Here is a 25,992-nt window from a genome sequence, read left to right on the forward strand (position 1 = left end):
ATTAATGTTCAAAACTTAGAAAGTGTTGTCATTTATTGAATCCCTGACTACAGAAAATGTGTAACCGCGAAGGCTTGTGAGTGGGAGTGGTTTTGTCATACTGCAGTCTTTGCATAAGACAAATATGACTAAACACTCTTTGAGAACTGGGACATGAGGGTAACTATGACAGCTTTTCTTCTGCAAAAAAAAAAAAAAAAACATTTGATCATCTAAGACAAAAAAAAAGAAAGAAAGCAGAGAATTAATGTCTTCTCGGAAATGGGACACAGCAAGCAAAGTAACACCAGCTTCTTTTCTTCCTTCATCCAGCACTTTAACACTTTCTATCCCTCTTTTTCAGAATGAACACATATAACCCAAATAAAATCAAGCTTGATTAGGGTTTTATCTTACTGCATATTCACACAAGATCTAACCAGATATTTCCTGTTAGTAGGGAGGAGAAAAACCATTGGCTGTATGTGACAACCGGACCGAGGGAGTGTGACATCACCCATAAAAAATGACTTCTGGCTCCAACAAAATTAAGTCAATTCAGGCACCAATTTTGGGAGCAGAAACTGTTGGTGAGGCTACAGTCAGAAATATAACTGCCACCATAGAATCTTCAAGGTTTCATGCCAATGCCCGATTTTTTTGGAAAATTGGCGTGGTCATGAATGTAGACGGAGGCAGTCATGCATACAGAGCGTCCACATTTTATATACTTCAAGGCTACCAGATGGTCGGCGGTACATGATATGGACGGCCACCTTCCAGACTTTAAGGCATCGTCCAGTCAGAGCTGCTCGATGTCATAATGCCTTCATCCCCGTCTTTCACTTTGCAACTTCAAAATGTCCCCAGGCGGCCACCGACCAATATACACTTTTAGAGAAAAATCGTCCGGTCGCTAGGGCTGAGCGATATTGAGCATTTGGGTAACGATCCGATACTGGTCAATATCGCTGATATCGATGCCAATATCGATATTTTTCGTGAATGCGGTGGATGTGATATGAACCTTAGAATCTCATTTGTTTTTAACCGCCATGAATGTTTTTTTTTTTTTTTTTTCCCTTTTTATAAATTACTTGATTAACATAAAAACAGAATTAGGATAGTAGTCAACATTTCTATTGAAAACTCTCTTACCAATCAGATTGTTGTAAGGCCACACCCCTAATACTTGAAAGCGGACTCGGGGGAATTCAAATGTTCAACGTGAAACCACATAGCGAGAATGGTTATTCTGACAAATATAATGACTGAGTAAAAACTCTTTATTTCCTAATAGAAGTCTATGGGATTCATCAGCGGATACTTCCTATTGCTTCCAATTTATTCCAGTTCTCGTACACAGAACTCATCTGAAATCAAGTACGGACCAAACAAGTGAACCCTGATCTGCCCCAAACTTCGGTTCAGTTGCAAGTGTAGTTCATGACAGTGTGAACACTGACATGTCACACCCAGCCAACCAAAGGGAGAAAAGCACCACGTCTTAAGTAGCAGCGTTAACACTGAAGAATCAAACATGGAAACAAAGATGCATCAATAGATGTGGATTTATGAAAATATTTGGACATTTGTCAACATAAAATATCTCCATCAATCAGCTAGATTGTCATTTTCCTCTCTCTTCCTGGTTGAAAAGTAAAATGTGACATTTTGGGGTAAGAAAATGTTCAATATCCATTTCAATGTTGAGTTTCTGACCAAGAAAGTCACAGAAAAAAAAAATACAAGCAACTTTTGCAGTCATTTTTAGAGGAACAGATGCTTCCTGCACCTTTTGCCACTAAATACTTTTCCACAACATAGCACATCTGATTCAACACCTTTCCTGGAAGTCTTATCTCCCCATTATATAACACATATTCACTGCACCCTTTCATCCTTTGCATTTCTCTTTCTCCTCGTCAGCCTTTTCCCCTCCACCGTCTAACTAGGAGTCAAAAAAGACAAAGCAGATTAGGCTCTTTGCTGGAGAGACAGGTTGGACTGCTTCTATCTTCTTCCATGCAGATTTTCACCTTACTTTATGTGCAACAGCAACAGTAGAGGTGTAGATTTATATTCCACTCTCAGTTAATTGATAGATAATTGTAAAAAGGGCAATTTGCCTAATGGTGGATACTTAAATGCTAGATTTAAGTAATGTCCTCCCCCAGTTTTTAAATGAGCTGATTAAGTCCACAAACGCTGCTCCACACTACAGGGGTCAATATTGTTGGCTGGCAAATGTTCTTGTTAAAGGCAGAAAAAGGGCAATCATCTGAGTGATTCACAGACTTGATTTGAAAACAGCTCAGAGGCTAATGAACACAAAGGATTTTTCACTTAAGGCTTTTTTAATCACTTCAAATTTAGATTTCTCTCCCCCCCACGGTGTAATAATAAATCAAACAGAATCTGCATGTTTTAACCCTGGAGAAGGGAAAAAGGGAGAGGACACCCCGCGGATTGTCCTGGCTTTTGAGCCCCATCTCACTTCACGGGGAGGGCTGGGTTTTGTCTCCACGAGCCCAGAAAAAGAGGGTCTTTGACCTTAGTTAATAAGATCAATGGGTTGAAGTCTGGATGAAACGTCGCAGCAAGTTCTCAAGTCCACAGAGATTCGCTCAATTATACAAGATGGCAGAGCAACGAACCCATCTGCGCGTTTAGGAGAAAGGTCAGAGTCTCGGGAGGAACGGCGGACTGTATTTGCACGGCATTAATCTTTGATGTGATGTGGAGTGTGAAGCGAGCTGCCGGAGAGAACTGAGGCATCCTGTCTGTCTTTGAATAACTGTCATTCAACTTTACCAAATCAAAAGATTTCCACAGCAAAAGCAGACAAACAAACTAATCTTGTTCCCGCTTTGGTTTGGCATTTCTGTTCTTCTCGGGAAGGTCATTTCCTTTTGTCTGATGCTACGCTCACACATGGATTCAAGCGAAAACTTCCAATGTAAAGCCTACTTATGATCGGAAGATTGCAGGTTTGATTCCCGCCTGCCTGTCGAAATGTCCTTGGGCAAGACACTGAACCCCATCTTGCCTCTGGGGAATGGGACTGTAACTGAAAGGCCTCGTTTCCACTGAGCGGTCCGGTTCGATCCAGAATTTTGAGCATTTCCATCACAAAATGGACCCATCCATCAGACCGACCCATTGTTCTTGAGAGCCCCCATCGGTTGTAGGTCCATAGAAAAAGGGAGTGGGTCGGTTTGGGCGGAGCCGCCGTAGACATTCAGTGATTGGCAGAATTTGATGACGACATTAGCAAGCACCAGTATAGCACTACTGCTTACGGCGATATTTTTCTTAGACTTCTGTCAAACAACATTAAATTCCTGTTCTACACGATGTACCAGAAGTAAAGCAAGAAAAAGACGAGCTGCGGGATGACCTCCGTTGTTGTCGCTTTTCTAGTCGTCGCATTACGATGGCCCAATGACACGCTAGCGCTCTACGCCACGTATGCACCGTGAGAACAGATCGCTCAGTGAGAATGAGGCTTAACTGAGAGGAAACATTTGCTAGATTTAACTGGACCGTACAGTAGTACTCCTTACCGTACCAGACTGAAAAGCGCTACTCAATTATACACCACTTACCCTTTTAAACAAGCATAGATGTCCGTTTCGGGATTCACGTTTGCGATCACGTTAAGTCCGTTTTGGGGCTCTACGAACGCACGCTGAATGCACCAGTGACTCCGATAGGCAACATCCTTATGAAGCCAATCGTTTGAAAACTGACCATGGAGGAGAAATGAATAGATGAAGTTGATTCACAATTTTGGTTTTTTCCCAAACTGATTCATGTGACACCGTGTCTTTCATATATCAGAGTAGAGCTATGAAAGAAAAAGTCTGACACAAGATTTGCACCACTTCAACACCAAGCTTCTCCAACTGTACTAGGACTGGGTTGATAAAATCAATTAATTGATTTGAATGTATTTAAGTTAAACAGATCAATAATCGATTTATATAAATATAGATCGATTTAGCACATAATGCTAACGCTCAGTCGACCTAAACATACATTGCTGACTAAATGAACGTCTTTATAAACTCAAAGGCAGAAATTTTCCAAACTCTTTTTATCATTTGTGGTCTGTCTTCTTCTGGAATGAGGTGTAATGCAATAGCGTGATCGCCACCTAGTGGCCAAACTGACACGTCCTCCAGGAGAAGCAGAACAATGTTTACAATGTTAATGATCTGAACATTTTTTTAGAACTTCTCCTTTTGAGAATCCATGTAACTCTGTGTGATATTAACAATCTCATTATTTCACTAATACATGCTACAGTATGTGAACTGTAGATTATTAATGTATTTCTAACAAATGTGTAGAAATTTGTAACTCAAAACTGAATTGAATGGAAGAATTGAAAAAAATCGGAATCCAAGCTTTTGTGAATTGAATCAAATCGTTTCTGGAAATTGTAATCGATACCCAGCCCTAGTATATACATGCACTAGTATCAGATTGTGACAGTCATATCTAAAAAGTATGTTCAGGAATGCCTGCTTAGCGCGTTCATGCCTATAGCATAAGGCTAACAGAGGTTTTCCCATCATGCACTATTGATGAAGGAGGTTTTGGGGCAGGGAAACAGCCTCCTCAAAGTCAGCATTTTGGCCATTGCTGGTAAAAAAAAGTACTTGTGAGCTCAGATGAAAATGGCTGAAAATCCAGCACAAAGACAAATACAGAAAGGGAATGCTGTAGCTGTTAGATAGTGTTGGCAACATTGTTAACATGACAAATAAAAAATGGGATCTGCTCTCCTCTGGTACTCAGAGAGCTCCTCAACAATGCAGCTCAGATGAGAACCAAGAACAAATGAGTGGAGGAGGCGCCTAAAATGGGTTATGGCTGTATTTGCATGACAGAAGGATTTCCTCTATGCATAAGAAGTCCCACTGCAATCATTTTTCATCTATTTTCATAGCGTTTCCAGTGTTTTTATTATTTTCATGATTAGGGTTTTTTTATTGGCAACACGATATATATTGCGATACGCGTCTCGCATAAACTTTTGCTTCATCATCTGGACAAAAACAAGCGCTAAGAAGTGAACTTTCCCTTTAAAATTATGCTTTTTTTTAAATCATTCTCAAAAAGAAAAGCGTGGTTCGTGCGCACCTCGCACTTAATCTATCTCCATGACAACGCGACACATCGCATATTAAACAGCTTTTGTAAAAAAGCAAAAAAAATCGTGATTAAAGTGATAATTTGACAGCCCTAAATAATAATTAAATATTGTCTTGTCAGCATATTAAATCGATACAAGTATTGCCACAGGAAATATTGCGATATATTGTCGAATCGATTTTTCCCTATACCACTAATCACAATGTCGCTTTTTTAGGCAAAATCAAAAAATCTATAATTTCCTAGAACAGTTCTTTAGAAAAGTTCACCTCTGAGTTATTGGCATGAAGTAAGTCCACCTCCACTTCCCATCATCCATCTATTTACACTCTCTCTGGCGCAACAAAAATGGCGAGCAATATTGGAGTCATCCAGCCATACGGTTTTGAGCTCAGACGAAGAAAACGAAGATTTTCTTTATACACCATCATGAGAAAAATGCCACAAGAATATTCCAAACCCCCTAAAACACAATTTCTATTGGAGTGACAGAAGCAATGGTGAAAGTAATCAGACAGGAGTGTGAGTGACAGGAGTCAGAGTGATCCATCAAGGTGCTCTTCCTCATCTCCTCCATTCGGAGCGTCTCAAGAAGCAATGGCCGCCCACACTGGTGTCCTTGTGTTTATAAGGAAACATGTCAAATCTGAGATCCAAAGTGAGGCAACAAGGAAATCCACACAACTAATCCTTTCAGCCTGTCAGCTCTCCTCTGAGGCTTTAGTGTGAAAAAAGTCTTAATTTCTCCTTCAACAGTTAATGTCCACTGTTAATCAATAGGGTTGTTAGTGTTTTCTGGGTCCCATTTGTAAAAATTAAAGGCGTCAAAGCCTTAGGGAGTTATCAGGAGGAGTAAAGCAGCAAGAAAATGTGCATCTTGAAAATATAAGATAGTTTCAGATTACAGAATATGAGGGTTTCAATTAATATGTTGCTAAATATTATCTGCAAATTGATCCAAATAATAAAATATCTAATAAATAGAAAGCAAAACAAGAGTATTCACTTGGTTGATCCCACCAAATCCCATTTAGTAATTATTCTTTTACAACAAAAGTCTGTAATGATAAGATTCAAACATGAATTGTAAAACAAATAAAGAAATAACTGAACCTCACACGAGAAAAGATGAGATTGTGACGGACAAACGTCGCTCCTGCGAGAGCAGTCCAGCTTTTACCGCTTGTTGCTAAGCAACAAAGACCTGGCGGGCAGACAGTAGGTGTGTGAGATGCAGTGTAGGTGTGCAGGGTTTGGAGGAGGCAAGGGGGTTCAGGGGACACAAGTAGGCATCGAAGGGGGAGAAAGATAGTGATCGAGGGAATTTAAAAAAAAAAAAAGGAAAAGAGGAGGTGGAATGAAGCCATTGTCAATACGAGTGTGAAAAATAAGTGAGAATCGGATAATTGTGTAAGCATTCATTCATATTTTGGGCTTAAAATTAAGATATGCCTTTAAATAATCTGTTTTTTTTTTTTTTAGCAAAATGAGCATCCTTTGAGATTCATATGAAAACGGCTCACATTAAAACCCTTCTGGCGTGTGCGTGACGAGCAGCAGGGAGGTGCAGGTGTTTCTCCAAAAAGTGAGACAGTTTCCACACATGCTGCCGCCTTATCACCCAGCTCAGTATTTAGCCTTTAAGTGAAAAAAAAGTAGCATTCATGCAAAATTACTATAAAAAAAAGCTGCTAGCAAGAGGACACAGGCTTTTAGAGATCACATGACACACTGTATGTTGCATAACTGTGCCACCAAAAGTCTTAAGACTTAACAGATCTTAAAAAAGAATGATGTTCCATGTGTGATGCCCCAGTAAATCCTATGATAATGAGGCACCAACTGTGAAGAGGAGGGGTTTGGGTTAAGTAGCACTCGAATTTCAAATTCAGTCAATATAGCTCATTCATGTATGAGTGATTTTCATGATTTTTTGAGGTTTTGTTTGTTTGTTTGTTTGGTGCTTTAATACAAATATGGTACCGAAGTGGCAGAACTCGTGACTTTTTCTGATCAAGTTTCAACACTAAGACCGTCTGACACACCAGCTGACACTTGTTTTCCTGATGCAGGGTTCATGTGAGCACTTATCCTCAGCAATCCATTGTCCACTGACATGACGAGAAGGAAAACTTAACCCACCAAAAAGCTACAATGGAGTATTTGAGTCACCATAAAAATAAATAAAGAATTCTTCAAGAATAATTATGGGAATGAAGTGGAAATATTATGAGAATAAAGTTGTAAAAGTATGGGGGGGGGGAAATAATTTTAAAAGAATAAACTTGTAAATATGTGGGAAAAAGTCACAAATTTTGAGAATTGTTATGAAATTATAAATAAAAAGTTGTAATTCTATGAGAATAAATGTATATTTTTTTTTTATTCAATTTTACAAAAATAAAGTTGAAAATTCGGAGAATCTGTAATTTTATGAGAATAAATTCATACATTTTTTAGAAAAAAAATAAAATGGTAAAATTCTGATACAAGAAGCAAAAAATAAAGTCATAAATTTATCAGAAACAAGTTGTAATTTTACCAGAATCAAGTCATAAATTTATGAGAAAAAATATTTTTTTAGACTAGTCGCAAAATTATTAGAAAATAGTCATAATTTTATTAGAGTAAAGGAAAAAAGGTCCTAATAGTACAAGAATAAAGTTATTGAAAAAAATCCTTATTTTACAGAAGCAAAGTCATACATTTATTTAAAGAAAAAATTGTCTTTTTTTAAGTAAAAATTTTATGAGAATTAAGTTTTAAAATTATTAGGAAAAAAATCCTAATTTCATGAGAATAAAGTTGTAAATTTACTAGAAAAAATAGTAATTTTACAAGAATAAAGTTGTAAAATCCTGTAAAAGAAATTGTAATTTTATGACTCGTGAAATTGTAACTTTATTACTGTAAAATATAGAACCCTTTGCTCATAATTCTAACTTTATTCTCGTAAAATCATGACTTTTTTCTCTGTTTTACAACTTTGTTTTCCTAAATGCCTTTATTTTTTTATATTTTATGTTGGTCGTACAAAGTGATCTCGACGATGTGAAAAAATCTTTAATACTCCATGTGTATACAAAGCCAACAAGAAATATTTTAGTTCGTTTTTTGAGGCCTTTTGATAAAAAAATTATTTAAAAATTGTGCATATTTTTAAAATATTAAATGAAATAGATTCTTATTTTCCCTTTTTTCGTTGCATTAAGTCAAGCCACTCAGACCACCCATATGTTACACAACCGCTCTAAATGTTAATAAGTCATTCTATAATAGTTGGCTCCATGTTTTAAACATAGAAGTTAATGGGTTTTGTTTTCCACTCCATTATTATTTAGTCGTTCCATATTTAATGTGTCATATAAAGGTTCAGCACTTTCCAAGGAAAACTGTTCTAATAACACAGGTGGCGAAATACCAAAATACCATCACGTTATATTTAGCTTGTTGGATGGAAAAAAATAGTCCAAGTGCAACGCTGCCGCATACTTGAGGCCTGAGCTTCATGAGACGTCTACTCTTCCCATTTGTCTAATGTCAGCGGCAGCAGCCAAGTCTCAAGGAAACATCAATGACAACAGCAGGACTGCAGTGACTTCAACGCCATAATCCACATCAGGTTTTAATGCAGTGGTGTTTGGTCAGCGCGCAGTGAGCAGCCAGTCGGTGCAACACCTCCCAGCTTACATAAAACCATCACATGCTTCAAACGCTCCGTCATTTACTCTCTACTGATTATGTCTCAGCGCTCATGTGTGCATTTCAGTTCAAACATAACTCATTAGTCTCTGATGGAGAATTCTCTTCATTCTTGCTTTATTTAAACCCAGAAATTTACACTGCAAACTATTTGAAACTTCAAATTCATGAACTTGTTTTTAGACAGATTTTGAAGTTTTTTAAACTTCTCATCGCTACGTTCCAAGCTCCTCTTAGAATCTTTTTGAGCTAGGATATAGAAATACATAAATAAATTATAATCAAAATTACAATAATAATAATAAACTTTACTCATAAAGTACTTAAATAGTCCATACAGACCTGAGGTGTTGTACAATGACAGAATAAAAGCATTTAAAGAATCAGATAAAAATATATATAAATTGATAAAAGTGTACAAAAAATGCTCATAAAGTAACATTGATAAAACAAAACATACCAAACATCCGTCAAAATCCCTGACAACAGAAAAACTTGACTTGAGACTCAAAAAAACTCAAAATTCTCTGTAATTTTTGGTCGAATTTTAATGTTATTTTAAACTTCAATAAATGTCGACAAGTTACCCTGACATTCATTTTCATAATTTTGGAAACAAAAATCAGAATCAATGTATTTGCCATTTATAGTAGTTACATCACATTGGAACAACAAAATGTGAGTTTACTGTTTTCTGTAAAAATTTGCAAGCTTTTGATTTTATGATTTATTAAAATGAACCATACAATCTAAAACTAGCAATTTTTAAAATAAAATATAGTAAAGTAATATAGATTGGATAAATAAGTAAGTAAGTAAACCAAGATTAGCTAAAAAAAATAATCTAAGTAATTCTAGATTATCTTGAAAAAACTATTATAAGTAATTCTAGATTAACTAAAGAAACTAATCTAAGTAAATTTAGATTAGCTAAAAAATACTAATCTAAAAAAATCTAGATTAAACGAATCTAAGCAAATCTAGATTAGCTAGAAAATAGTTAATATAAGTAAATCTAGATTAGCTAAAAAAAGAATATAAGTAAATTTAAATTAGCTAAAAAAAACTAATCTATGTAATTCTAGATTATCTAAAAAACTACAATAAGTAAAAGTTAAAAATCTAATCTAAGTCCTTCAAGATTTGATAAAAAAACAGATGACAGATAATTTTACCACCTTCTAATGTTTTTCTTCATATGATTAGTGTTCTTTTCTTATTTTTGTAATGTAAGGACTGTGCTATAAGCTAAAAGTCACAAAGCAAAAGCTTTAAAAATAATAATCTCGTTTACGCTATTTATTTTGTTTTAAGAGGAAGTGGGAAATTAGACTTCCACTAAATTAAGAGCCGAACAAAAGTAAAAACAAATGCTGCAGAAGTTTGAGACATTAAGAAACTATATTTTCCACCAATTTTATAGACATTTCTTAAGGCTCTTATTTTGAAAGAGCAGATACATTTTTGAGCTTCAGCTCCTAAAAAAGTTTTTTTTTTTTGTTTTGTTTTTGCAGGAGACACTTTTTCACCAACATATGATTGGTAAACGACACAGACTTTACTCCAGCACTGAAGCGACAGCATTAATTCAATCACATGCTGCAATTTTTACTAAGCTGCTTGCAAACGGACGGTTTATTTTAAACCCTGTTCAACAATTACAGATCAAGGAGACTCCAAAATGCTTAAAAAAAAAAAAAAACATTCAGGAAGACACCCCCACCCGCCACCCCCATCCCTCGCCTAGTTCTGTGTGTGTTTGTGTACAATTAAGGAAATGTTTGAGATGAAAGTATGTGCTGAATTCATGCTGATGCTTCTTTCACTATATTGATCTTTTTGTAACATAATGCAGAAGCAAAGCTGCTGCAGGGCTCATAATAAACATCTGCTGTTATGTTATTTACAGTGCAGCGTGTAGTAAATAATTTATAACTAGTAATAAATATTAAAAAGAAAAGTTTGAAGCCACAAAAAGGTCAATATATTAGAATTTATTGTTTTCTAGTCACAGTATGAGCCCTGAAACTGATAACTCCTAACACTGGATGAGGCTCAATCTTTGCAGTCAACACCTGCCTACTGAGAATGAAATCTTTAATATTCTTGTCATGGTGACCGCAGCATAAATCTGTAACAGTGAACACTTCTCCTTTGCTGAAATAATCCACCCCACCTCATAGGTGTGCCATTTCAAGACAGCATGATCATTGCACAGGTGTGCCTTAGACTGGCCACAAGTGGTTCAATTAAAAAAACATTTTATATTGAATACATATTTCGTGTTTTGAATTAAATATAAATGCTTGGTGCAATATATTTTAAATAATCATACTGCATTTAAACTAATTCTGCAAGGTCAGCAATATTAGTAATGAACATTTTTTTTGCCCTTTTTATGTTTATTTTGGTTTAAAAAAATCTGTTTTATTGAATTTTATCTCATTAAATGTATTTTTTCAATTAGCCACACAGAATGAACGAAAGAAAAAAACATGAGTGAAAAACGAAACTTTGGAAATTTATGAAAGAGAAGCTTTTATCTATTAAAGCTTTTAATTTGTAAAAAGTGTACTTTTAACCCTGTTTATTTAATTCAAATTAAATGTATTTATTTATAGAAAACGAAAATTATTACAAATAGTTTTCCTATTAATACAAACATGATTAAATTGTGTATTTAAAGGCAAATTAGGACTAATGGTGTACATCTTTTTATTTATTTTTTACATTTTTAGTGGAACACAGTTCCTAAAACAATAATGAAGCATCAGGAATCTTTTGTTTCTGCAGATTTTTGTTACGCTTATCTTAAAAATCCTCCTTTTGAGGACTCAGCTGAGGACCGATAAATTTAGAGGAAGATTTAATCCAAAATTTCACAATAAATGCACAAATAAATCTAAAATCTAAAAAGTTCTTATATAGACAGAAGAAATTCAAATGAGAACAACGGTTCCCTCTTCCAGGAAGAGGAGCGCAGAGCCAAAGAAGTCTTCAGAGAACCTCAAAGAGACAGAAACTAAACAACACCTCCCTCATGACATCATTAATGACCAGTTAAAGAAATCCACCTTCAAGTCTTACTGCCATCAATAATGCAGCTGCACTATCCATGTCCATAAGACGCATTAACACACAGCTTTCTTTCTTTATTCATGAGAGATTCTAACCTGTAGAACTTCAACCAACTCATGCATGTCTGCTTGACAGACTTGTAGATGTATGTGGCAGAAACATCCAGCTTTGATAGTACCATAAATAAAATAAAAGAAAGCACCAATCCAGCTTTTTGAAACAAACCCTATTTTGATAAATCACTTTGATTTCTCCTTAATTTTTCAAAATAAGAGCAAAAACCGCATGGAATAAAAACACAACTCGTGAAATCTTAATTATCTTCGTTTTAAACACAGCAAATGAAATCCCCTTTCACTGTACGACTATCACTTTCAGCGTGTTACAATCATTGACCCCTGCTCCGGCGTGAACCGGAAACGAGGAGATCACATCCCTGCAGGAGGAGAAATGTAGGTCACACTTTACAACACAAAGAAGGCCACAAGCTAGAGGAACTACCAACCTTCAGACCCAGCCTGATTGAAGCTGACAGCATATACCACCGCGTACAGTATATACAGTACACTGTATGTGTGCCGCAACTACGCAGTACTTTGTAACATTAGTATAAGGATGATCTGAACACGGTTTCATGAGTGGTTAAATTAAAGATTTCTAAGGCAAAGAAATTTTATATATATATATATATATGGAGATTTAGTGTCATATTTTATAGCATATTTATGAATGAAAGATTTATGAAAGAAAACTGATATTTATCTCAAAGGCAGAGCCACTGGATATTTATTTAAAATGTTTTAAATAAAATAATACAATTTTGTCATCTATGACGTTACAAAATTGTTTATCCTTTAGCCTTTTATCCAACTAGTTATCACAAATCTTTGAAATCTTTAGACGCTCAATTACCTATCCTAAAGTCTTAAAGCTAATATTAAAGGTTTATTAAAGTGTTTTTGAATCATTTAACTAAATATTTATTGATTGATTTCTCATCAATTTTCTAAACCCACTTGGTCCTTGTCAGGGTTACAAAGTTGCTGGAGCCTATCCCAGCTACTTTGCACCCAGGATGGTTTGCCATGTTAATTCTTAATTTCACAAAAATGTTAAAAACTTGAAACTTGAATGCCTATTTTTATTGTACAATAGAATTAAGAAAGTAGTAAACAAAAAGGCAAAATATATATATATATATATATATATTTTAATATTTAAGGGCACTTTTCTTATAATTTTTGAGCCAAAATTCATCTTTCCCTTGATAAAAATCACAAGGCACAACACCAACAAATTGTAGTCGCATTAAACCATAATATTCATACCAAAGAGTCTGAAATAGGAACTGAACAAAGACAAAGACAAAAGTCTTCCATAATTTGTTATATTTCTGCCTCTTCAGTGTAAAACCTGGAGCTGTTAGAATGAACACGGAGCTGATACAGTAAATGTTTTTAGACAAATCAAGTGAAAATCAATAACTTCCTTTGGCGTACCTGACAATATCTTGTGCCACACTGGCAATCGTCTCTTAACAGGAACTCCCGAGCTAGGGGCTTTTCATGCCCACCATTGGGCAATACAGTATGTCTTGTATGTGTTCCCTACTATAACCAATTACCGTGTGATTTATAAAGTATATATCTATCTATCATCTCCTTTTATTTTACTAAAATTGACATTTTCTGTTTTTTTTGTAAACGTCGTCAGTGTGTTCCAGTTGTGGTGCCTACTCGGAGTGTGAAGATGTTTAGTGACGACTGAACCAAGGAGGGGCTGAACAAAGGTAAAGCAGATCCTCTTCATCTATTTATAAAAAGTGGATTCATTTCCAGACTTATGCGACTCAGTTATCACCCAGAATGCATCTGTAAAGTCACATAAAGCCTGCTTCTCATACCTCCATGAATTATGGACAGGAAGTGTGACAGTGATGCTCAAAGCAGAAGACGGCGGCTAATTCCGCCGCTGAACTTTGACACCTTTTGACTCCTTATTTAAGGCTCCTTTTCTGGTCACACCCGAGCAGCAGTTTTCCATTTCTGGTAAAGGTCAACATTCGTAAGGTGGGGGGGCGGGTTAGAGCTCTTTAATGTAGTCACACTGTCAGGTAAAGTCTACCTCTGTTTAATCCCAGATATTAGACTCAAAAGAGGAAAAACCAGATATAGATGACCAGAATATGAACGGAAATTAAAGTCAGAAAAAAGCAAAATTAAAAAAATGGCTGCATTCGAGCATTATAAATCCTTCCAAGCGCTCGTTGGTTGCTTAAAACAAGAGCTTGAACCTCAGCCTCCTCTAATCCATCCTCTTTCAGCTATTAAACCTCAGCGGAGTAAAATTATTCCAGCATGGCAACAGAGCTGGCCTTTATAATTTAATCATTTCGTCTACCACCCAAACCATGCCTGACGTCTGTTTAGTCTCTAAAGTCAGAATCTCTTTTATGCATTAAAATCCATACATCCTACCACTTTAAAATATAAAACCATTCAATTAGTAAACCCCAGAGGGGCTTTTTTTTTTTTTTTTTTTTTTTACAGTAAGGAAATCCAACTCAGCACAATATTTTGGTCGCTGCAGTTGGACCGCAGCATGAAGAAGGTGTCAGGGACAGGTTTTGTTACATAAAGAGTTGGAGCGGCATGCCTTCTGTGAGTAAAGCAGCTCCGCGTGATGGAAAAAGGCTAATTATTGCTTGACTTAAGTCTTTGAAAGAAACTCATTCGTCCCGACTATTAATGGGAATAAACAACCAACCTGTGAGCTTCACTTCCACCAAGTGGGTTTAAAAGTAAATAAACGTGAAAAAAAAATATGCTTTAAGTTTTGATATTGGCATAAGTTCACCTTGCAAAGTCTTTGAAATCGTAACATTTCTTTGAACTCATTTTAGCCTTAAACATGTTCCTGTTGAACCTTTCAGCTCTACAACCACTTTTCAGCTTGTTCCTGTCCAGACAGATTAGATGCAACATCCCACTTCCAATTCAGTGGACAGAGAAGCAAATGATTTTTTTTTTTTAAAAAGTCTCTCACATTAGTGACAAAAGGTCCAAAATACAGATAACAGGGACTTCATGCTCCATGTGGGAACAGATTCACTCCAGAGTAAATGTTTCTGTGACACGTTAATGAGACATTCCAATAAAAATTGGGTTTTTAGTAGAATTGGGTTAATAAAATCGATTAATCTATCTGAATCGATCTAATCTTAATAGATCAATAATCAATACATAAAAGTAGAGTTTGATCTAACGCATGATGCTAAAGCCTGCTAGCTTGACACTTGCGTATTATGGGATTTAACATTGGACAGCTAATGCTAACGCTTGGTAGACCTAAATAGTGCTGCCACAAACGATTATTTTAAAAGCCATCTAATCGGGTCAAGCGCAAATTGGATGTAAGGCACACATCTTAACCATCATTAGTTTTAAACTAACTAAAAACTAGATATATAGCATCACCTGTGATAATGCTAGTGTGAATGCTGTAAGCTAAATTTGGCCGCTGAAGATGGTAGTGCTGATAGTTGATGCTGAAACTGATAGCTGAAATCACTGAAGCTTATAGCTGAAATCGCTGAAGCTAATAGCCAGCGAAAATATTAGTTAAATGCTAAATTATCCTAAAAAAACTGAGAAATGCCTAAGTTAGCCAAACCAGCTAGCATGTAACTGAAATATTAGCTAAACTCTAAAATAACCTAAAAAACTGAAAAAAGCCCAAGCTAGTCAAAACAGCTAGCATGCAGTTGAAATATAAGCTAAACTCCAAAATAGCCTAAAAGACAAAAAAAAATCCTAAATTATCCAAAATAGATGGCATGTACCAAAAATATTAGCTAAACTCCAAATTAGCCTAAAAAACCTTAATAAATGTAAAAGTAGTCCATAAAGCTAGCATAATGCCATTATAACTTTCAACTTTACTACACTCTGACTCCACATAATATGTAGTAGCGACTAATCGACTATTAAATAAGTTGTCGACTATTTTACTAGTCGGTTAGTCGACTAATCGTGGCAGCCCTAGACGTAAACATACTGTACATTGAAATGAACATCTTTAGAAACTCACAGGTAGGAATGTTCCAAACTTTTTTTAAGGAAATATTTTTAAAGTAACCATTTGTGGTTTAAAACGCAGTCTTTTGCTTATAGTTTCTTCTTCTTCTGGGATAAGGTGTACTGCTACAGTGTGATCGCCACCTAGTGGCTAAACTGAAACGCCCTCCAGGAGAGGCAGAACAATTGTTGGAGCTTCTCCATCTGATAATCCATGTAATACTAATAATATAATATTATAATTTCACAGTAAGTGAACTGTATCAGATTAATATGAATATCTTCAAAACGTAGATTATTAATGTATTTCTAAACAAATGTGAATAAATGTGTAAACCGTCTAAACTCAAAACTGAATTGAATTGAGATTGAAAGAATTGAAATATATCAAAATTGAATTGATCCAAGCTATAGTGAATACCCTAGTTTTTACTAGATTCTTGTAGCATTTTTCTCACAATAGAGGACATAAATAAAGAAAATTAAGCTTAAAATTGCATTCATGAGTATTTTTTCATTTAAATCATTGAGAAAGCTGTTTGAAAAAGCTTTTAGTGGTAAAATCTACAATCAGCTAACAGTCCCGCCCACAACTGAGTCGAATTTCTGCCGCTCTGCAGAGGCTATGCTGAAAAAACAACTCTTTTTAATGAGTAATAAAAACTAAGCACCACAGAAGGTCCTTTCTTCCCCTGACAATAAACTCTATAACTCCTCAATATAAAACCTCATACACATTGATATCCTGAACACTATAATTTTTCTCTTGACTGTATTGTAAATAGCTTTCTCTCTCTATATTGTATTCTTTATTCTAAAAGGAGCTCCGCTGTAAATGTAATTTCCCCCTAGTATAAAAAAAAAGCATTCTAATTCTGATTGATTACTTTAAAATTCCTAACATCATTGTCTCTCTGCAAACAAAATCCCATAAAAAATAATTTTCTTATAACACATTCGTCCATCTGTGACTGTAAAATGTACAAAACAAGAGCCCAGGACAGCATCTTCACAGAGATGATTTCCAGTCAGTCATGCAGAAGATGACTGATCTCCATGGGTCAAGTCTGTAACAAATTGGTGGGTACGTGGATGGCTGCAGGGGGTGCAGCGCACACCTTCTAAAGAAATATACATCACGCGAATCCCACAGAACACTAGCGAGCCCAGAGGCCATAACACCCATATGGAAATTCTTTTAATAAAACGCTCTCACAGTTAACACGGCTTTTAACACATGACAGGATCTAGCAGCACAATGATTTTTATTTTTAATCTGGAAAACGGTGAAGGTCAAAGATAAATGGCTCAGATCAAAACCAGTTCATCATATAGGAGGGGTCACAATAATACAGATATTAAAAAATAAAAGTGGAACAACAAATAAACAGTGTTTTAGATTGTTTTTCTTGTGTCTTACAACAGTGAAGCTTGGCAAAAATATTGCTTAAAAGTAAAACAAAGTGGTCTACAAAATTGACAACAGCTACAAACACAGCATAAAGAAAATGTGTACAAATCACTTTTTTTTTTCAATTTTTTTTTTTTTTCCCCAAGAATGCAAATAATATTCAGGCTGAAGCCATTTTACATTCTTGCATTTTTATTTGACAGAAAAAAAATCATAAACCCACACTTAAAAAAATAAAATACAATTTTACTCATTAAAGTGTAAAAACACTTTTATTTTGAAATACCTCATGTGTAGTTTATACAGAAAATTAGTTGTAGCAGCTCAATAGCTGGATTAAAATTAAAATAAAGGTTTTTTCTCATACATATTTGAATATTTTTGGAACAAAATCATTACATTTTGGACAAACATTTCATGATTTTTGGATATGCAATTAAAAAAATGTCAAATATTTCATTCTTAAGGTTTAAGTTTTCTCCCCAACATTCACTGTCATGCATTTATGTTCCCCAAAGAATGAACGGTGACAGTTCCTTTAACACATACGAGCCTCTTAACAGTGGCGCCCCTTAGGACAGGATGTCAGCTCCACACACGGTAATCTAATATGCAAAATCTAATCGCCATTAAAGTTGATGAGCAAAAGTTCCGGAGGGGGATGGATATCCTTTTAGCTCATCTTCCAAGTATTTTTATTCTGATAAGCGTCCAAGAATATGATTCATATTAGCATATTTAATAGAGTCAACACCTTTCAACACTTTAGGCACTTGGAGAACTTTATTTGCATTCTGTTTTTGTTCATTCTTTTTAATGCAAATTGAAGGAAAAATTCTGAAAAATATCAACAGCTTAATTTTAAAGTACCTCAAATTAAAACAGAATCAAATTTTATTATTTTTTTTAATGAGAGAATGTGGAAGACGCTGTGTATGGAAAATTAATTAAAAATGTTTAAATATCTTTAAAATTTCTCATAAAAGTTGCATTTTAGGAGGAAAATTAATGTATTTTTCATAATTTCACATTTTATTTTCTATAACTAAAACAAAAAATCTATCACAATGTTTTCTTATTTTATAGAAAAATTAACAATTTTACATTTTTGGTGAAAAGAAGAGTGGTAATTTTCATTGCTGGAGCTATTTTTATGTATAAGTTTAGCTCTTTTTAATATTTGATGCAAGAATTAACCACAAAAAAAAGAAACTTGTTAAAATAGAAGTGTAGGTGGAATCTTTCCAAAATATGTGACACAAAATTTTGTCTATTTCTATTGAAAATGTGAATAAATCAGCGTGTGACCAAAGAAGTACGCAATAGACTGGAGTGTAATACTAAATCAGTAACACTCAATGAAAATAAAAATATCGAAATGATCATTTAGATTAAATACTTGTCTTTATGTTTACATCCATTATGTTTATTAGAATTATTTTATCTGCCTTACTTTATAAAACTACAAGTTAACTATTAGTTCAATTGTTGCCCAGTAACCTTCAAAACTTCCGACCTTTCTTGTGGTTTCTTTTTTTTTGGAATTTTTAGAAATCTCAATTAAATCTTCCTCTTCTATATGTCCATCTGAATTTTAACCTTTTGCTAATTGTTTATATTTTTTTATTTTTGAGAATATTTTTTACATTGAAGGCAATTAGAAAATATTTATACAATTAATAGGAACATTTTTAATTAATCATATTATCATATATATTTTATATTTATGATTTTAGAGCCACACAAAGCTGAACAAAACAGATCTATGTTCTCTTAATTGAATGAAAGAAGCTTTATTAAACAGATAAAGTCCAAACAATTATTTTGTTAAAAGAAAAGCATCTAGTTTCAAAAATACATTTTTCCAACCAAATTGTTTTATTAAAGTCACTCTACAAAATGGTCTTTTAAGTCCCTCAGCAGCTCTGGCATTCCATCCATGCACATTAGAAAAAAAAATGGTTTGGCTTCGTTTTCTTTTTTGAGCTCTCCATGGTGCTGAAAATTTACACTTGTGCAGAATAGCTGTGGCGTGGAGCCAGCGCACTCAATGCCGTGTGTCCTGCCAAAACGAAGACATGTAGCACAACTGCTGCATGTCACAGTGGCCAATGGATTCCACGACTAAGATGAGCACCGCAGATTGAATTACACCGTCTGGATTTCAGAGCTACGCCCCACTGCTGTCCTGGTCGACAGCAACACTGGGGAATACGTTTCATCAGAGCCTTCACAAAGAAGGGATGAAAATTCTGATTTAAAATGGCAAATATAATCCTTTGAAATTCTGGTTTAGAATAGTTTTTCACTAAAATGCAACTAAAATTATTGTAGTGTGCCGCTCTTATTAGCTTTGAGTTTGTTTAAATTACCTCTCTACCCTTTTGTTTCAAGAAAATCTGACCACAGAGGAAAAAAATGGCAATCAAAAATCCCCCTGCCAGAGCCAGATGCAAAAAATCATCATGGCGCCCAAAATCATGGCTGGAATCATAGCTGGAAGTCCTCGACCGGGACCTCGTTATAAGCTTTCAACCTTTTTTCCCTTTGAAATGCCGTAACTCCTTACGTCATCAGCTGATTCACAGAGAAAAAGCATTTTCTCCAGGGGTAAACGGGTGTAGTTATACAAATTCAAACACTTGTTAATATGCAAAACGATCAATTTACTTTAATTGCTAAAAGGAATTTACTGAAAATGCAAAAGCTATTTGCAAAATGTTTAATTTGCTCAAAAAAAAAATGGAAATATCATTAAAGAGCTAAGAAAGAGTGCTGAAGTAGACCTACATTTCTGAAAAAATTATAGTAAAATTGCTTAAAAATGCCTAATACATGCCAATTTTGCAAAAATATTTAGTGTGTTGGTTAAATGAGCTAAACAAAAAACCTCAGTATGCCAAACTAGTCAAAAAAAAGCTAGCTTGTTGCTTAAATACTTGCTAAACTCAAAAATAGCCTAAAATTCCTCAGTAAACTAAATCAGTCAAAAATGGTAGCAAGTTGCTAAATAGAACCTGAAGTCTAAATTAGCCTAAAAAACAATAGATAGCAAATTAGCAAATGTTAGCATGTTGCTAAAATAGAAGCTGAAGTCTAAATTAGCCAAAAAACAAATAGATAGCAAATTAGCAAACATTAGCAGGTTGCTAAATAGAACCTGCTGTCTAAATTAGCCTGAAAACTCCGATAGATAGCAAATTAGCAAATGTTAGCATGTTGCTAAAATAGAACCTGAAGTCTAAATTAGCCTAAAAAAACAATAGATAGCAAATTAGCAAATGTTAGCAGGTTGCTAAAATAGAACCTAAAGTCTAAATTAGCCTAAAAAAACAATAGACAGCAAATTAGCAAATGTTAGCATGTTGCTAAAATAGAACCTGAAGTCTAAATTAGCCTAAAAAAACAATAGATAGCAAATTAGTAAATGTTAGCATGCTGCTAAAATAGAAGCTGAAGTCTTAATTAGCCAAAAAACAAATAGAAGGCAAATTAGCAAACGTTAGCAGGTTGCTAAATAGAACCTGAAGTCTAAATTAGCCTGAAAACTCAGATAGAAAGCAAATTAGCAAATGTTAGCATGTTGCTAAAATAGAACCTGAACTCTAAATTAGCCTAAAAAAACAATAGATAGCAAATTAGCAAACGTTAGCAGGTTGCTAAATAGAACCTGAACTCTAAATTAGCCTGAAAACCCAATAGATAGCAAATTAATTAGCAAATGTTAGCATGCTGCTAAAATATTAGCTGAACTCCAAAATGTCATTAAAAAAAACATGCTACGTTACCCAAATGAGTTAGCATAATGTTAATATAACAGTTCAATGCCATTTTTTTTTTTTTTGACAATTAATTTTAAAATATAGCCCATGAATATATTTAAAGACTTGTTGCTAACCTACTTAAAAATACTAAATTTGAAGACTTGCTCATTCATTTCCTATGGGGCATATTTTACTCAATATTTCAAAAGCTATGAAGTTTATGAATACCAACAGTACAAGCAATAATGTCCTGAACATTTTGATACCAAGATTGCTGAAATCGCTAAAAGTGATTTGACTTTTTACGTGCCAAAAAACGTACGGAAAGGAGGAGGAGAATCACTTTAGTGTGAATGCTTACTAATCACTCACGTAATAACAGTAAATCAAAGAACATAAACAGTAAATAAACTGTGATAAAGGGTTAAAAGGAAGAAAAATAGTCTTTTTAGTTAGACTTTAATCTCAAAAAAACAACAAATTCTAAAGAATTTGGAAAAAATAGGTTCTTATAATTCAACAAAACAAACACACAACAGCACCTAAATCCTGAATTATTGCAGGACACGTTGCACAGGAGTGCTGACACATCAGTCCTGCCGTTAAAGAACAAGCAGAGCTGTCAATAATTACAAAGGAGTAGGATTTCTGTAACAAATAGCAGTGTGGCTCAGCTGATAGTGTATTTATCTCTCAGTCAGAAGGTCTGGAGCTCACTCTTAATTCCTCGACACGTGCCACAGTGCCCTGGGGAGGGAAACGTAACCCCACATGTCCCTCACGGGCCAAGAGCTCTGACTGCAGAGAGAAAAAAACAAAAAAACTACCCACTTAGATTTAAGAAGCACCTGTAAAGTGCTTTGGAGAACCTCAAACATGATCAAAACGCAACATTTATATTATTGTACCTATAACCTCAGCAAAAATCAAATTGTACAGCAAGAATTTAGTATTTAAACAAAAAAATTTTATCAAACACACATCACTCTAATGATATTTTTGTGTCTGAAAAACTCCCACAAGCTCAAAAAATTAATCAAAACTCCACATGAAAAAAACACAACTTTTTTTTAACTTCTAGAATCCCGTTTCATCCACATTTCCACTCAAACCTGTAAAAAAGAAGTAGAAAACTCAAAGTCAAAGCGGATTAAATGTATCCTGTATCCAAAGGCCTGCCAGCTGGACGCCTATGCAACCCGATCTCGGTTCCACAGCTGAACAGCTAACTCCTGCTTAAACTAAATGGAATACGGTGCCAGGGAGCAGCATGGCAGCTCCACATTGTCATTCATTTTTAACGAGGAACCCACGCTCCCTGTGCACCAACTGGACCACTCATCCAAACCTGCATGCTGAAACACAAAGCACATGTCGCTCTGAAAATGCTCCGTCCATCTGCGACGAGTTCACGGCATTCACTCAGAGCGGCGGCGGCGGGGAGCGTGGGAAACCTGAGGTGGACATAGCCTTATGGGATTTGACTTTTCCAGGCATCAAACAGGACTGTAATTGAGAGACGGGCTATTCATTTGGTGCAACCACTCAGGAAAATGTAACACAGAGTCAAGAGGTAAATTTGTTGCTGCAATTCAGCTTTCTTTGGCCGCGAAAGATTTCAGGTTTCCTGTTTATGACATTTCACTATTTAAGAGATGATCATCAAAAAAATAAAAAAATAAACCGGAATCGAGCTCTACTATTTAAGCTTTTATCGAGAGAGAATAGAAGTTTGCTGGAAAAAAAGATCAATTAGCATTTTATCCTGCAGAGAGTAATAGTGACTGGTTGCTAAGACCCGTTGATGTTGTGATGTAATCCTTACACTCTCCAAACGCCTTTCGCTCAATAAAAGCTCTGCTTGTGTGTTCACTCCCTGCCTCACACAGTCAAAGGGTGTTCTTGACGGAGAAAAGCGTCTGTCAAGGTCACCCCCATGTCAGCGCACAAATGCACTGAAATCACCCACTGGTTCACCACACAGATGATAGCGTGGAGGTGGAAGTGGAGGACGTTATGGTTAACACGTTTGAAGGGATCGCACAAACATCACAATGGGGTTGGATAAACAGCAATCCTTTTTTTCCACACAATCAGCGCATAATTAATTCAAGAGTTGAAATTCATCTAAAAAATTACATTGTTTTCAGTACAACCGATATTAAATCAGATAGACGACAAATCTACACACATAGAGGTTGCATTTATATTAAATAAAATATATTCTGACCTTTTTTATTTTTATTTTACAAAAACATTTCGTTCTTTATTTCAAAATCTCCAACAACTCAATTTTTTAAGCCTTACAATAAACTATATTAATGGTCAAATTCTAAAACCACAAAATTATTTTCTTTAAACACACAATCAATATAGATGGAATTATAAGAGGATACATTTATTTAGTAATTAAAGCTTCACTAGCGGAGATTTTACACTGCATTAACCCAAATGAATGATCAAATTTGATTAAAAGGTTTTCCATATCTAGATTTACCTACAGCACTTGATTTAGGAAAAAAGCTTTGATTACTTAAAAGGATGATCAATTATTTTCTATATCAATAATTCCATCTTCGATTATAACTATAAAAGTTCTTTATACAAGAGTAAAGTAAATAAAAGTTGTTTTTTCTTAGATTTACTACACCTCCAATTTATTTGTACATAGAAATATTTACACTAGAGCTGCAACCATTCATTACTGCAGTTTTATCAAAGGGCTTACAAGAATGTCATAATAACAAAATAATGCATTAATTAAATATTTTTATTCCTACAGTTAGTTTTATATTCACAAAAGTGTGTACATGATTAAATATTTAGCTTAATATGTACTTCAATATTAGAATAAAGCTCTGTGCAGCAATATGAAGCAACATTAATAATCAAAACCTACATACAGAACCCAAACTACATGTTGTTATTAGATTGATTTCACCTTTTTCTAACTAATTTCACATCATTTCAACGTTCCTATAAGGTTAGCACGCCCACTGTGGCCTCACTGGACCCAGCTGGTTTGAGAAGACAACACCAAAGGGGTAAAGCTAGTTGGCATGAAACCGTAAACTGGGGTTTCCCAACCTGGATCCTTTTTCATCCGATCCTGACCTACTTGCTGTTGATTACCTGCTGTGATCAGTCAACCAGAACCAAGTACCACCTGATCCAGCAAATGATTTCAGCTTTATCGTTATCAAATACAAAAGTATCGATTTGTTCTAATGTATCTAATACGGAATTTTTAAACTCTACTATAATAATCTAAACCAATATTGTGACTGAAATCATACATATTTTGATTCAACTGGACTGATTTTCATTAATTATGACCATCAGCTCTCATTAATTTACGGCAGAGAGTTTTTCATCCCTCCTTACACAACCCTCTATTTTATCCGGGCTGGGGACCGGCACAGGGACACCCAGACCCAGGCCAGTGAAAGGTCTTCACTCAGGACCCACACTTACAATCTAACAATATGTATCAAGATTCTACCCTAAATGTATCACATAGGAAAGTTGTGAGGCCAACACATGACAGTAGATCTCTAGAACCAGCGCTAGGCACTAACCCACTGGCGACCGTCCCATCTGACATTGTATCTCTCCCTACAGACTAATTAAGAAATCCTGACTCAACAATTAAACATATAAGCAAATGGCCATCCAGTGCTGAGTACTCCATCTGGAAAAAGAGTTGGGACCCCCGTCTCAAATATCCAATAACGGGAATGCCTTTTAGAAACCCCTTGTGGAACCAAGTATACTCTTCCCCCAAAACCTTTGACCTCTAAACGGTTCAGAAACTGTGGATGTCCTTTTATTAGCACACTTGCTGGTTGAAGAAGATGTAGGGGTGTGACAGGAGCACAGTTCAGTGGTGTCGGGGTTAGGATGGAGGGTGGAGTGTCTGCTTTATAAAAAACATAGTCTGGCCTCGTACAGTATATGGGCTCGCCTCGTCGGTGGATTAACATACATAAGCACTGCACACTGCCGCTGCCCCGAGATGGCCATCAATCAGGCTTAGAGTATTAAAGATTTAAGACCCAAAAAAGGATGTACACTAAAAAAAACGATGAGTCATTCCTTTCACACTGGAGTAAAAAACTACACCTCAGAAGCTGACCAGAGGTTTAAAAACGTACCTTTGGTTCTCATCTGCAAACAACTAGATCAGAAAAATAACTCCAATTTGGCTCTAGAGACTACATAAAGTGTTAATTCACAAACACAAACATTTGCTGCAGTGTCTAATAGTGGACATTGGCACGGTTGCTGTGGCTGAAACACATTCATTTGTGGACAGTCTCAACAACCCATTAACTGCATTCAAATAAACCATGAAGGAGTCCATTTACCAAACTATATTTACTACTATATTTACTACAACAGTCTTAATGCAACATATAAGCGATAATCTTTGGTTAGTAGGACGAAGAACAAAACCCAGCTTGCCAATTACATAAGGATACAGACACTGAATACAGTTTTTTCCACCACAATCCATTTGGAAATGAGCAAACTGAGAAGTGTCAGATCATTCCTTGTTTGCTGTGCTTTGCGTTTTCGGTTTTGGTCGTTACTCAGGCGGCCACAAATATAGCACTAGAAGAAAGCCAAGTCTCGGTGCATGAAAATCAATAACAATCTTCGGTTATGGCAAATGCACTGTGATGATTTAAAGTTCAAAGAGGCTGCTGCATTTATTAGAGGCAACTACGAAACACACTTTGAAAACAGTCTACAGACAGGACAAAGTACAGCCTCTAATACATCACTCTCCACTCATTAATCATGATTTTCCTGGTTC

The 25,992-nt window shown here is 35.3% G+C and overlaps 1 protein-coding gene and 1 long non-coding RNA gene across 24 annotated transcripts in view; one reads left to right on the forward strand and one right to left on the reverse strand.

Moving 5' to 3' along the window:
* The window catches only part of kcnma1a (potassium large conductance calcium-activated channel, subfamily M, alpha member 1a), a 174,463-nt gene that overhangs the window by 137,970 nt on the left and 10,501 nt on the right, over positions 1-25,992 (reverse strand). The window lies entirely within an intron of this gene.
* On the forward strand, positions 6,456-6,930 carry LOC112161481. The gene is made up of 2 exons (XR_002921892.2): positions 6,456-6,552; positions 6,625-6,930. It is a non-coding gene; the product is annotated as an uncharacterized LOC112161481 (long non-coding RNA).

The sequence above is a fragment of the Oryzias melastigma genome, linkage group LG15 (assembly GCF_002922805.2).
Source record: "Oryzias melastigma strain HK-1 linkage group LG15, ASM292280v2, whole genome shotgun sequence".
Lineage (NCBI taxonomy): Eukaryota > Metazoa > Chordata > Actinopteri > Beloniformes > Adrianichthyidae > Oryzias > Oryzias melastigma.